Genomic DNA, 12,346 nt, shown 5'->3' with positions numbered 1-12,346 from the left:
CCCAAATCAGCTGATTTGGAAGTCGAGAGTTACAGCGTTCAAGTCCTAGTAAAGCCGGTTATTTTTACACGGATTTGAATACTAGATCGTGGATCCGGTGTTCTTTGGCGGTCGGGTTTCAAAATTAACCACACGTGTCAGGAATAGTCGAACTGAGAATGTACAAGACTTACACTTCCTTTACACTCGTACATATCATCCTCATTCATTCTCTGAAGAATTATCTAAACGGTAGTTACCGGAGGCTAAACAGATAAAAAGAAAGTTCCTCCGTGACCTCCTTGGTGGCCTAAGTTTGCCGGCCTCCGTGGAACGAGTGTTAGCATCTCGGCCTTTGATCCGGAGGTCACACATGGCATATTCACACACGCTACAAATCATTCGTCTCGTACTCGGTAATAACTAACGGTGGTCCCGGAGGTTCCTCTTAGGGGAAACCGGACACGTACCCGAATCGTACATCATTTTAATCGTTTTGAAGGAAAAAAAAGTTTATAAAAAAAATCCCTTCGATAATTCTAACCGAAAAAAAATTCGCCTATTTTTTAATCTGAAGAGGCCAAAGTAAAATCGTTTAAGGTATTACAACGTAATGAATATCTGACGTATTAAGTCGCTTACAACCTTTCGGTTACGGCACTTTGTATACAGTGAGCTCTGAACGTACGTCTATGAATGGTTTTGTTTAAACAGTCGCCATTTCGACTACAATTATTGGGGGAATGATTTTTTAAAGTTATTTGGTCTCGTCTAGTCTATTTAAACTTATTGTACCTCGAATGTAACTTGCATTTAAAACGTTCGAGTACACCTGTCTTATCTATGGAGAGGTAGTGCTTCCCGGTCTTTAATGTTGTACGATATGTACTTCGCGAGTCATTATTTCTGTGTAATTTATAAAAAATTCCGTCGGCATAAATTTTTTTTCTCAAAGGGCTTTCTGCAAAGTTTTATACCGATTATAATATAATGCGCATTGTGTTTTATCTTGAATTGTGAAAATTAATAATACCGATGTTTTCTCAAACCGTATTCATTTATTTATTTATTTCAATTTTCATCCTTATTTAAAAGAAAATCCGTAAAAATTAAAAACGCAACAAAAGTAATTTAATAAAAGTAAAATATAGAAATTTGTTTTACGCGAGATTTTTTTTTATTCGCGCCGTTTGATTTCTTTTAAATCCAAAAAGCTTTTTTAAATGTAGAACGATTTGAAGTTTGTCTTCGTTTATAACTATTTTAAAATTATTATAATAATCTCTACCAGGAAGTTATATGTTATAAATATTGTCGGCTTATTAATTTACAACTATTCTGCGCGCACGATTCCGTAATATTACGGAATCCGATAACTAGCAATCCGATAACGGTATATCCTGATCGGGCGATCGAGACGCGGCTGCGGTAGAACGTCGTACCACAGGCTGTAACGAAATAAAAATATAGGCTTTGGGTCGGGCCCTCTGTTCCTCCTCCCATCCGTTTTTGCTTATCTGATGTTTATAATCGTTGAAGGCGATCGTAGTGGACTCCCGTTTGGAATTCGGTTGAGAAAAATTAGAAAAAGTTTACAAAACTGTGACTTTTTTCGGGAAGTCTTGGTACGTAGTAAAATGTATAATACAAACATTAACATTTAATATCGGCAAGTAATTAACGCGGTACATTATTAGCCCTAAGTTTTTAATCCAAGTAATTTTGCAGTGTTTTTGTCGGCAGCGTATTTTATAACTATAAAACTGTTTGTTTTGTAAACGACACACAGTGACAGGTTCGAAGCCAAATGAAATTCGGATTTTTTGTTGTCGCAAATCGTCACCGACAGCGGTTGAATTTTCTGTAGTTTCTTCTTTATTTGAACAGATTTCATTTTTTCTTGTAATTTTTGACGTTTTTCTCTTTATATGCACTCAATATTTTCTTATTTTCATTAAAATGCTACAAAGCAATCTAGATGAAGAAAAATGCGGTTTTCCTATCTTTTAAGTTTGCGAATTTATTTCGGTTCTTTATTTTTTAAGGACGTACAAAAAACGTATAATGACAAATTTCAGCAATATTTCATAAAATTTAAATCGTCTAGATCTGTAATTTCTGCTATTAATTTTGATCAAACTTATCTTTGCTATGCAAATCCTAAGGTACTTCCAAGCATATCACGGTTACCTTACTACCCGATCGCCGTACTCATTAATATAATCGCCTCGAGTAAGGACTTAAAGAAAGCGGTCGAGTGAATGATCTTTTAGAACGATTTTGTCTTACAACCCTTTGCGATATTTATAATTATGTTATCGTAACCGAGTATACGAGGGCCGTTTTTTAAAAATAAGTTTACGATGACGTTTCTTTTTTCAGTCGCGAACTTTTATCGATCTTATTACCTTACCTTTACTTTTTTCTTGTTTGGAAGGATTTTAAATGTAAAAACGTTTTCATTATAATACATGTGCTCTTCGCGATTCAAAACCCGCCTTCATGAACAATCTTATCGTATTTAGTAAAATAATGCGAATAATTAATTTTAATATAGTGCGGAATTTTTACCTCTATTTAACAGTTTATTGGATTTTAAAAGTGCTTATGTCGATTGCCGTTTTATAGGTCGGAGGGACTTAATTATAGTATAGACATAACGTTTACATTATGTCAATAATAAAGTTTATTTTTGAGTTAAGTTAGCGTTTCCCAAAACCGTAGATTATGTATGGCTGTATCTAAAAATTCTTTAAAGAACGTGGTATTTTTGAAACTATATACTTAAACGTATATAATAAAAAATAGCAGATGTATATGAGAAATGTTATTCGGCTACTTTTTCTGTAACGTCGATGGAAAGTGTTTTTCTTGAAATTTCCGAGAGGAAATTATTATTTAATTTTATTATTACTGTAGTCGCTTTAATTAAATTATTATTATACGGTATCAATATGTAAGGAAAAATTTGTTTTGTAAATTAAATAACTTAATATTTGAATATATTTTATTCGCTAAAATTATATTTTAGTCGATCGGAGTCAGATGCATTTTTTATGCTCGATAGTATCTCGATTCGTTAAGAGATGCGTGCAGCGATATTATTATAAACGAAAATATTTATTTATTACCGAAGGCGGAAAGGGAAGTTATACGATCCGTCAAAGAGGAAATATACATTTAATTTAATGTTATTTTATTATTTCAAGGAATTTTAGCCGGAGTACAGCAAGTGTAATGGAAAAACTTGAATTTAAATGAATTAAACATCTAAAAATCGGTTGATAATTTTATTATGTTATCGTTGAATTTTATATACGCCACTTTTTGTCGGATGAATCGTGCGCTAACAATTCTCTGTAAATAATACTTAAGTAAGCGTGAGAAAATTTAATTTAGCAAACTGTCTTATGTCGAAACGTTCAATTTTTTGATAAGGGCTCATTAAATCCTCGATTCAAAAATTGTAAACGGCAAGGATAGGATTTTTAACATATAGTTTTAAAGGACATTAAAAATAAAAAAATATTACTTCAAAAACGTAGGGCTACGACAACCCTAACCGAAATAGTGTCGTTTATATTGTCGCGTGTTCGCGGCTCGATCAGAATATTGAAAAATTGACAATTGAAAGCATTTTTATGATTACAATTTATTAGTTTAAGAACTTTTATAATAAGACAAATTAATAATAAAAGTGACAATAAGAATAATAAACGACAATAATAAACAAATAATAAGAAAGAAAGAAGTTAAGAAAACTAAATAATAATAATAATAATACTAATCACTAGTGGTTAATAAATAGTGGTTACATACAAAACAGAATTTAAAGTAATCGTGAGGATTTATTTGCAGGTAGTTAAATATTGAAAACCAGAATTCTGTCCCGTTTGCAAAAGACATTAGCATGACCGCTAATCTTAACACTTTTAACAGCTAGTCTTGTATTAACAGCAATAGTGCAATAGATAAGACAAGTATAAAGTTCTTTCTCTGAAAGTACCTTGGCTGTTCACAAATAAAACTACCCTAACAATTTACGAAAGAAATTTAATACATTATCTGTTTCACTTATAGTCTAACAGTAACTCATCAAACCGTTTCTTGTTTTCATGTACTGACAGTACATGAAAGAACGTTTCGAAATAACACAGTTTGCTAAATTAAATTTTGTTACGCTTACTTAAGCGTTAACTTTGTTAACATTCTGTACGCACACGAAGTTTTGTTTTGGCAAACTGGAATTACTTAAGACGTCACCTTAATCGCGTCGAACGTATACGCATTAGAAATTCGTTCCTTCACAGACTCGCAAAATAACTCCTCGCAGGATACTCTAGCCTCAAACTCACGTAATCACTCCTCGCTTAAATCTCTCTCGCAGAACCGATTTCAGCTTATCTTCCCTGGAGTATTCATACTCCTATCTTCTTGACCTGCAGGATCAGACCCCAGGTGAGCGTGAGAACGTTCGACCGAGTCCTTTCTGTTTGCCGTGCTTTCCTAACCCGGGTCTGGTAACTCTTCCCACGGAACAACATCTGTTTAAGTGTATCAGCGGGAAGTATTGCGATGGTCGATTGTTAAACCGACCTGTTAGTTTTACTAAAAGGGTTTCTTTTAGCCCCTTTCTGGATTCCTCTCGTTATTTTATTTTCGACTACTTTCTTCTTAATCGGCAGGTATCCGTTACTCAGGTCGTTATACCGGTTTTGTTACAATATTTTAAGCATTTTCAAACGTGCCGTTACAGCACATCCGAGTAGCAGTGATGGTGTTATACCGAAAAATAAATAGTTTTGAGGTAGGAGCGTTTGTAAATTTTGTTTTTCTTTGTGTTTTACTGTCGGCCAGTTATTTAACGGTACTGTAGACCGGTTTTGAAACCGTCTGTGGAAATATTAATTGGCTACAGCTTCGGTTAGGATTGTCGTAACCTGTTATTTTTTCCGCAATGTTTCGTTGTTTAATGCCTTTTAAAATGATTTCACACACCCTAACCGTTTCATTTAAAATGTTTCAGATGGCTTTCCGTGACGACTCCTGGGAATTTGGGGGTGAAATGATCTAAATATCGAAAAGTAGATTTTTTGAGGTAGGAACCTCAAAGTCTAAGCGTAAAAATGTTATTTAAGGGTTCCCAAACTATTTTAATATCCTACGTATATTTATTTACTCGTGTAATTTATAGACCTTAATGTTTAATTTTCTGACGACTTCCCGAGAAAAAGTGCGTATTTCGATTACCGTATTGTTTAAGCTCGTTTAAGCGGTTTAGTGGACGTAATTGCTTATGAATGGAATTACGCCGGCCAGATCTTTTGTGCAGACATTTAAAAATAGTCAGATGTTTAAATATGTTTAACTTTAAAGAGGGTAGCGGATGGGTTACAAGGTTTATAAAACGAAATAATCTTTCGCCGAGATTACTTTGATAAATCGACTTCCTTTTAAGGTTGTATAATTGAAATTCCGATCGGATGAAACTAACTATTTATATCAGAAATCAGCCGTGCTGACCGAACACGCTCGGATAGTCACCGTATAGCAAACCCTATCCCCGCATAGGTCTACAATTGCCGCGTAACTATGTGAATATAGAGGACGCAGTACTTCTACGGGTCTGCCTCTTCGGCGCGAAGAAGAAGAGGAGCGTGTGACGGAACTCCACAGAAGACCCCCGGTTGTGATTAAGAAGAACGGGTGATAGCGAGAAAGCGGCCTGTACTCTGGGGGGGGGGGGGATGCAAAGCGAGACGAGCGAGCTTATCTGTAGGAACAGCTTATAAGGCGATCGGCATTTGAGACTCGGGAGTCTGGTTATCTGAACCCTCGATAGAACCGGCTGGACATCGGTCGACGAATGCACAGTATACATTCGAGTGAATCGGCTCTAATGCGTACCGTAAAAAATTAATTTTCCTACAGCTATTAATCTACCGTCTGACAGGCTCAACCTTTTTTGACGATAACATCGGCGTTCCGATGCTAATTCACCGTTCTCAATGAAATTTCAGCATGTTTAATCCGGGACCGTAGCTACATTACGTTGTACGGTTTATCGATTTCGTTTACGTTAAGATGCGATGCCGTAGGAAGAACAGACAAATATTCGTTACAGTGAGGAGTTAGCCGTACTCGCGAGCCGTCCATTGACCCGCTTCAGAGATCGATGTTCGTTTATCGTACATTTTAAAAGGGTAATCGGCTGAATTATATAAATATTTAAATACACAGGATTAAACAAACTGATATACCGAACGAACGAAGAAAAACAAATATTTTGGTATACTTCAAAATAAAACTCATAAACAGAAATGTCCTAGACCGCTTGTGCGGGGTCAAAGAATGTTGCGATACATATCCTAGTGTGATGGCTGCAAACATCTTAATCGTATGTAAAATATCCTAATATAGTGCCTGTAGCTAATTTAATAGTAGTTCTTAAAAAATGAATTAAGAAGAAAAAATAAATAAAATCGTAACATTAATTGTACGCGTAATAAATCAATTCCAACGCGATTTGGAAATACACTGTTTTTTTTAATTTACGGCTCCATCGGTTTATTCTCGGGTAGTTTTAAAGCGAGGTTCAGGTTCAGGTTCAGGTTCCTGTCTTTTTGATCAACGTTTTTATAACGACGGCTTGCACTTGGATGGGAATAGTTTAAAAGCGAATCTTGTCAAAATTGTTGTATTAAAATGACTATTATCTTAAAATCATTTCCGCCGTTTGCACACGGCTTAAAATTTAACTTCCTTCTTTCCGCATTGAATCGTTAAAACGATAAACTTTGTAAACTTTCGTGTGAAATCGTTTCATCGCTAAGTCGTTCAGTCATAGTGTTTTGGAAAGCATCTCGAACGAAAATGTTTTGGGTTTTTTGAATAAAAATTGTTATAAAAAGAATTACGAAATCACTCGATCGTAATACTTATACGGCTTTAATAAACGTAAAAAAGGTCGTTTTCCAGTTTGACGATAAGTAGTTAAACGGTATTCTTTTCGGTCATCTTGAAACGACACAAGGTAAGTAGAAATAATTTTGAAAACACTTGAATCTTTAGATCCGGGGTTCCGATCTTTTTCAACGTATCAGCGTTATTTCTTTCTACACATAATTTGCATAGATTTTAAACGTTTTCTCTTCGGTCTTGCTTATTTTATCGGGTGTTTAATCGAGTGAAATAAACATTATATTTTTTGTTAATAACTGAAGTCACGTAAAATATAATTAAACGCGTCAAAATTTTTTTACCGATTAAAAAAATAAAAATTTCATTTTAATACGACACGTAATACATTTTATCGAAAAGTAATACGCATTTTCCGATGACAAATTATAGTTTAACGTATACATTCTGCTCTCACGGTTTAATTTTTTCCAGAAATAAATTACTATCGAAAGAAACAGTAGTTTTGCCGCAACCAGCTGTTAATCGACGGTAACACGAGTCTTGTTTTTATAAAGAGCGAGAAAAATCGTATCTGTTAAATATCGATTCATTTTTCTCATCGATTAACTCTCTCTCTTTTATTCTTAGAACAGTCGACGTCATCGTACAAGCCGAATGAAAATTTGATACTTAAAATGTATAAAATTATGTACGCGGCCTGATTTTAAATACTCCGTTACTGGCGAGGCCGCCAGAAAGTTATGCGCATGTTTTTTATGATTTGTTACTTGTATTCCTCTGATTTTCGGTTATCTGGAGGGGAAACTGCGATCAAGATCGTTGTCTCAAATTATATTTCCGTTAAAATTTAAAAGAAAGCTATTCGTCTCATAATAATAGGAAAAAACGAAAAAAAAACCGATGGTTTACCTTGTTTCCCGATCATTGAGATTCTCTTCAAAAAAAAAAAATAAATAAATAAATAAAAAAATTAAAGACGAATCAAAATATGTAGGTCGCTTTAGAAACTAGCCGTGAAAAGATATTATTAAATGGCTCTAATTTTTGTCAGAATTTTTGTTCGATCCTACCTTCGCCGCTAAAAATACTTCAATCGTCCCTCCTCGGGGGTGATCTCATACCGACAAATAGATAGTTTCGAGGTAGAAGGACTCTGTAAATTTAATTTTTCTGTCTTATTGTTGAAAAGTTTTATAAGGGTTGTATTTTGTTAACGATTAGTTTATACAATGTAACAGAGCTTAGTTTATACATTGTTTATACAAAGTTTATACATTGTGTATAAATACACAATGTAACAGAGCCGGAAAAATAAGAGAACATAAAACACCTTAATTTTAAATTAGATGCTTAAGACATAACATCAATAGAAAGTGGAACTGGAAAACAGTTGCACTACTAACATATACTGTACTATGAAGATTAGCAATGAACAGATTTCATTAGGTTAGGAAACATTAATTACAATAATTTCAGTATAGAAGGCGTTAAATCACAATATAATTACATTAAAATAAATAATAATATAAATAGAATTTATTCTAGTAGTAAGCTTTCTTGAAAATATTAAGTTACAAAGAAGCACACAAACATAACTTCATATCAGGAGTAATTTTCTTTAGATTAATTTGAATGCAATAAACATTTCAAGTAAAGGTAATTTGCTCTGAGTAATTCCTCAGTAGTTCCTCGGCATTGAGATATACCGAGCCGGAACACCATTTTACGATGGGTTAATGCTCTTCGTAGTGGAGGTAGTCTAATGAAAAGCCACCGGGACCACGTCGCACAGTTCTATCTCCGGAGAACGTGGAACGTGTAACGTGTAAGACAGGCTGTTTTAACTAGTCCAAGACGTTCAGTTTGTAGGCATTCTGCAGCACTACGAATATCCAATTGTTCAGTGCGGCGAATTCTACACCGAGATTTAGGTTTTCACCCTTATAAAATGTCAGTTGTGCACAAGTTAACAGAGGGCGACTACCCACAATGTGCAGCTTTTGCTGAAGCGATGCTCCTAATTTTGGAAGATGAGCTCAATGCGATTTTGATAATGAGCGACGAGGCTCATTTTCATCTCGATGGTGTTGTGAATCGTCAAAACTTCCGATACTTTTTTTTCCTGTTGAGCCTCCGGTAACTACCGTTTAGGTAATTCTTCAGAGGATGAATGAGGATGATATGTATGAGTGTAGTCTTGTACATTCTCAGTTCGACCGTTCCTGAGATGTGTGGTTAATTGAAACCCAACCGCCAAAGAACACCGGTATCCACGATCTAGTATTCAAATCCGTGTAAAAATAACCGGCTTTACTAGGACTTGAACGCTGTAACTCTCGACTTCCAAATCAGCTGATTTGGGAAGACGCGTTAGCCACTAGACCAACCCGGTGGGTTAAAACTTCCAATACTGGGCCTGTGCAAATCCACGCGCTTTACATGAATTACCATTACACAGCCCCAAAGTTACGGTGTGGTGCGGCGTCGGGAAATTTGGTATCGTGGGGCCCTACTTTTTTGAGGGAAACGGGAACACTGTAACCGTAACAGCTGATCGTTACGTAAATATGGCGAAAACATGAAAACCGAGCTGAGACGACGACGAATCAATCTGCCAATGTTTATTTTCAACAGGATGGAGCTAAGGCCCATACTGCCCGAGTGTTGATGGCTGCTGTTAGACAAATGTTCCCTAATCGCGTTATCTCCAGATTCGATGATCTGCATCGGCCCCCTCGCTCACCAGACCTTTCGATGCGTGATTTTTTCTTGTGGGGGTATTTAAAGTCTTTGGTGCATGAAACCAAACCTCGTACATCGGCCGAACTGCGACAAGCGATAGAGCAGAACATCGCTCAGACCGATCGTCAGCTATTGGAGAGAGTGGAGGCTAACTCCAGAGAGCGTCTCCACATTTGTCAGCGTGAAAATGAACACTATCTTAACGATATTGTTCCTACATAGGTAAGTCATACTGCATATTCTCAGAAACTTATTTCTGCCAATAAATTATTTTTTAACCTTAAAATAGTGGAGTGTCGTTAATTTGTAAAACGTCAGTTTCCCGTGGCGGACCCTTATATATAAAATAATAAAACAAAAAAAAAAAAAAAACAGCAGAATATTTTCAATATTATTCATATGTTTCAATAGAAAAATATGAATTTACTGTTTTATTATTTCAGTTGAAAAAAAATAAAACAAAAAATATATAAAGTAAAAATGTTTGAAAAAATTATAATTAAATAACATTTTGAAAGAGACCGATTTCAAAAGAGACACTCGCACCGTCTACGAGAAAACTCATACTCCTTCTTCACGTAGAAGTAAGACAGAAGTCAGAAATATGCAGGCGTGTTGTTGCGTCACCGAGCTGCCGATGAAAGTTACGTGCTCACACGATAGTGTCTCTAGATCGAATGTAAAGTCTCGAGTGTCGGCGTAAGTACTGTGTCTAGACCGCTTCGCCGTATTAAAGTTTCGGTGTCTAGTTTGGATTTATCTAATTTAGTGTCAGTTCCGATGTAACACTCGTGAAATAGAACGCTTGGTGTCCAAGCTTTTGTGAGAGTTACAAAAGCCGAAACCGAATGCGAGAGAGTTTGGAAAAAAGACCAAACATTTTATGCGGGATCCATCGCGCAGCGATTATAAAAATTTCAACTGTTGAATATCTCGCCGAATAATGTAGCACGGACGCGGAAGAAATAACCGAAAGATAAACGACCTAGGAACTGTATTCGACAAAGAATTGCGTAAAATATCAAACATTTTTGGAATTATTCGGTTTGGAATCCTGAGTAATACTTCAGAGAATGACAGGTGCCGCCTTAAAAGAAAGGGTTTGAAGTAGGTTTTGAAATAAATTGAGTAATACCGTCGTTGTGAAATGATAGCCTTAATGGCATTTTCTCCGAGTGGAATTGAAATTCTCGTCACAGTATATTCTTTATCTGTTTTCAGCATAACTTTTTCTGGCAGATATTCAAATCAGACGGGAAGGTTACCTTTATGTAGGCATTTTTTGTCGCGCTTTTCATATGATTTATCTATAGACACATCTCAACGAGAAGAGCAAAAGAAGGTAGCATGCTCATCCCATAGATTTTCTAGATTCGTAGAGGGTGGTCGCATTTCGAAACCTTTATGTAAAGGTGCAGAACGATTAGGTCAGTTCTAGGAGGTGAATCGGATCGTTTAACGAACCGGTGGTTAAAGGTTTATATAGGTTCCGCGACAAAATATTTTGAGACGTAACTGCTGCAGAATATGGCTTTCATTTCGTAAACAGAGTCGAACTGAAAAATAAAACTGCGGTTGGCCGTAACAGGTACGACAATAGCCGGCGGAAGACAAGCGGAACGTCACCGTAAATTGACGATAAGGATTCCAAGTTTTAGAAAACGCCGGGTTATTTCCGCTTATGGATTCTCTACGGCATAGTATATTTCGTAGTCTGTGATGCGACTACGCGTACGTAAAACGCCAGACGTAACACGAGTAGACTATTAAATTCATTCCATTGATAAACATATAGGATGACGGTTGCACTATGTGAAACGAGCGACATAAACGCTCGTATAAAAGGTGGCTATCATAAAAAAAATTTGTAGAATCTCTCGACACCAGTTCACAATTCGCAAATCATAAGTAACAAACCTTGAACGATCTCATATTTTAACGCATTCTTTTGTCCGCACCCCTGGTCTTCGCAGTTTTCTTTTAATACGAATAATACAAGGGGCCAAGACGCTGCTACCGTATGTCGAACCGATTTCGTAAACTGTCGACGCCGAATATTATCCTAGTCTGAGACCTGGAGTCGGGGTATATACACTTAATGCCGACATTTGATGATGGCCGAAGTTAGCGAAATTCGCTCTAGCTTGAAAATTGCAATGCGTATGGACAGGAAGATATCCTGTATTAAAAGGCTAATAACGAAGGCGAATAACTCTGTTGGAGATTTAAATGTTATATCGCCCCGCTTATTCGTCGTATATATCAGCCCAAAAATAAATTTATAAAGAAACAAATTCAGTAATTTGCGAGTACTTCCGCACTCTTTCTGAGCCTCGCTGAAGTTCACAACGATTTGGGGATTTAAAGTTGAACAAAATCTTCGAAAATATTCGCGTATATTTTAGGCGGTCTTTCGTTATACGATGCTCACATGTGTAATTATTATGGTTTTCCTGGTAAAATGAGATTCCTTTAACACGCACTGGAATTGTCAAATTCAACCGGGAAAGAATTGTCTGTAAGCGATCTCAACGAGCGGGTTCAAAAAGACAGACGAAGAAATTATAAAACTCCGTTCTACAACTTAACGATAATTTGTCGGAGGAAGAAAGGGGGGGAGGTGTTGCAGAGGTCTACGCCCTCAATAAAAGACGTTCTGGAAAATATAAATAGTGTAATAACATGGATGGAGCAACAGTGATAG

At 36.1% G+C, this 12,346-nt stretch overlaps 1 protein-coding gene across 3 annotated transcripts in view; it reads left to right on the top strand.

The window, feature by feature from the left end:
• LOC142330329 (uncharacterized) overlaps positions 1-12,346 on the top strand; it is a 291,326-nt gene that overhangs the window by 17,409 nt on the left and 261,571 nt on the right. The window lies entirely within an intron of this gene.

This window comes from Lycorma delicatula, chromosome 9 (assembly GCF_047948215.1).
Source record: "Lycorma delicatula isolate Av1 chromosome 9, ASM4794821v1, whole genome shotgun sequence".
Taxonomy (NCBI): domain Eukaryota; kingdom Metazoa; phylum Arthropoda; class Insecta; order Hemiptera; family Fulgoridae; genus Lycorma; species Lycorma delicatula.
The sequence above is the reverse complement of the archived record's forward strand: the minus strand, read 5'-3'. Positions and strand labels throughout refer to the sequence as shown.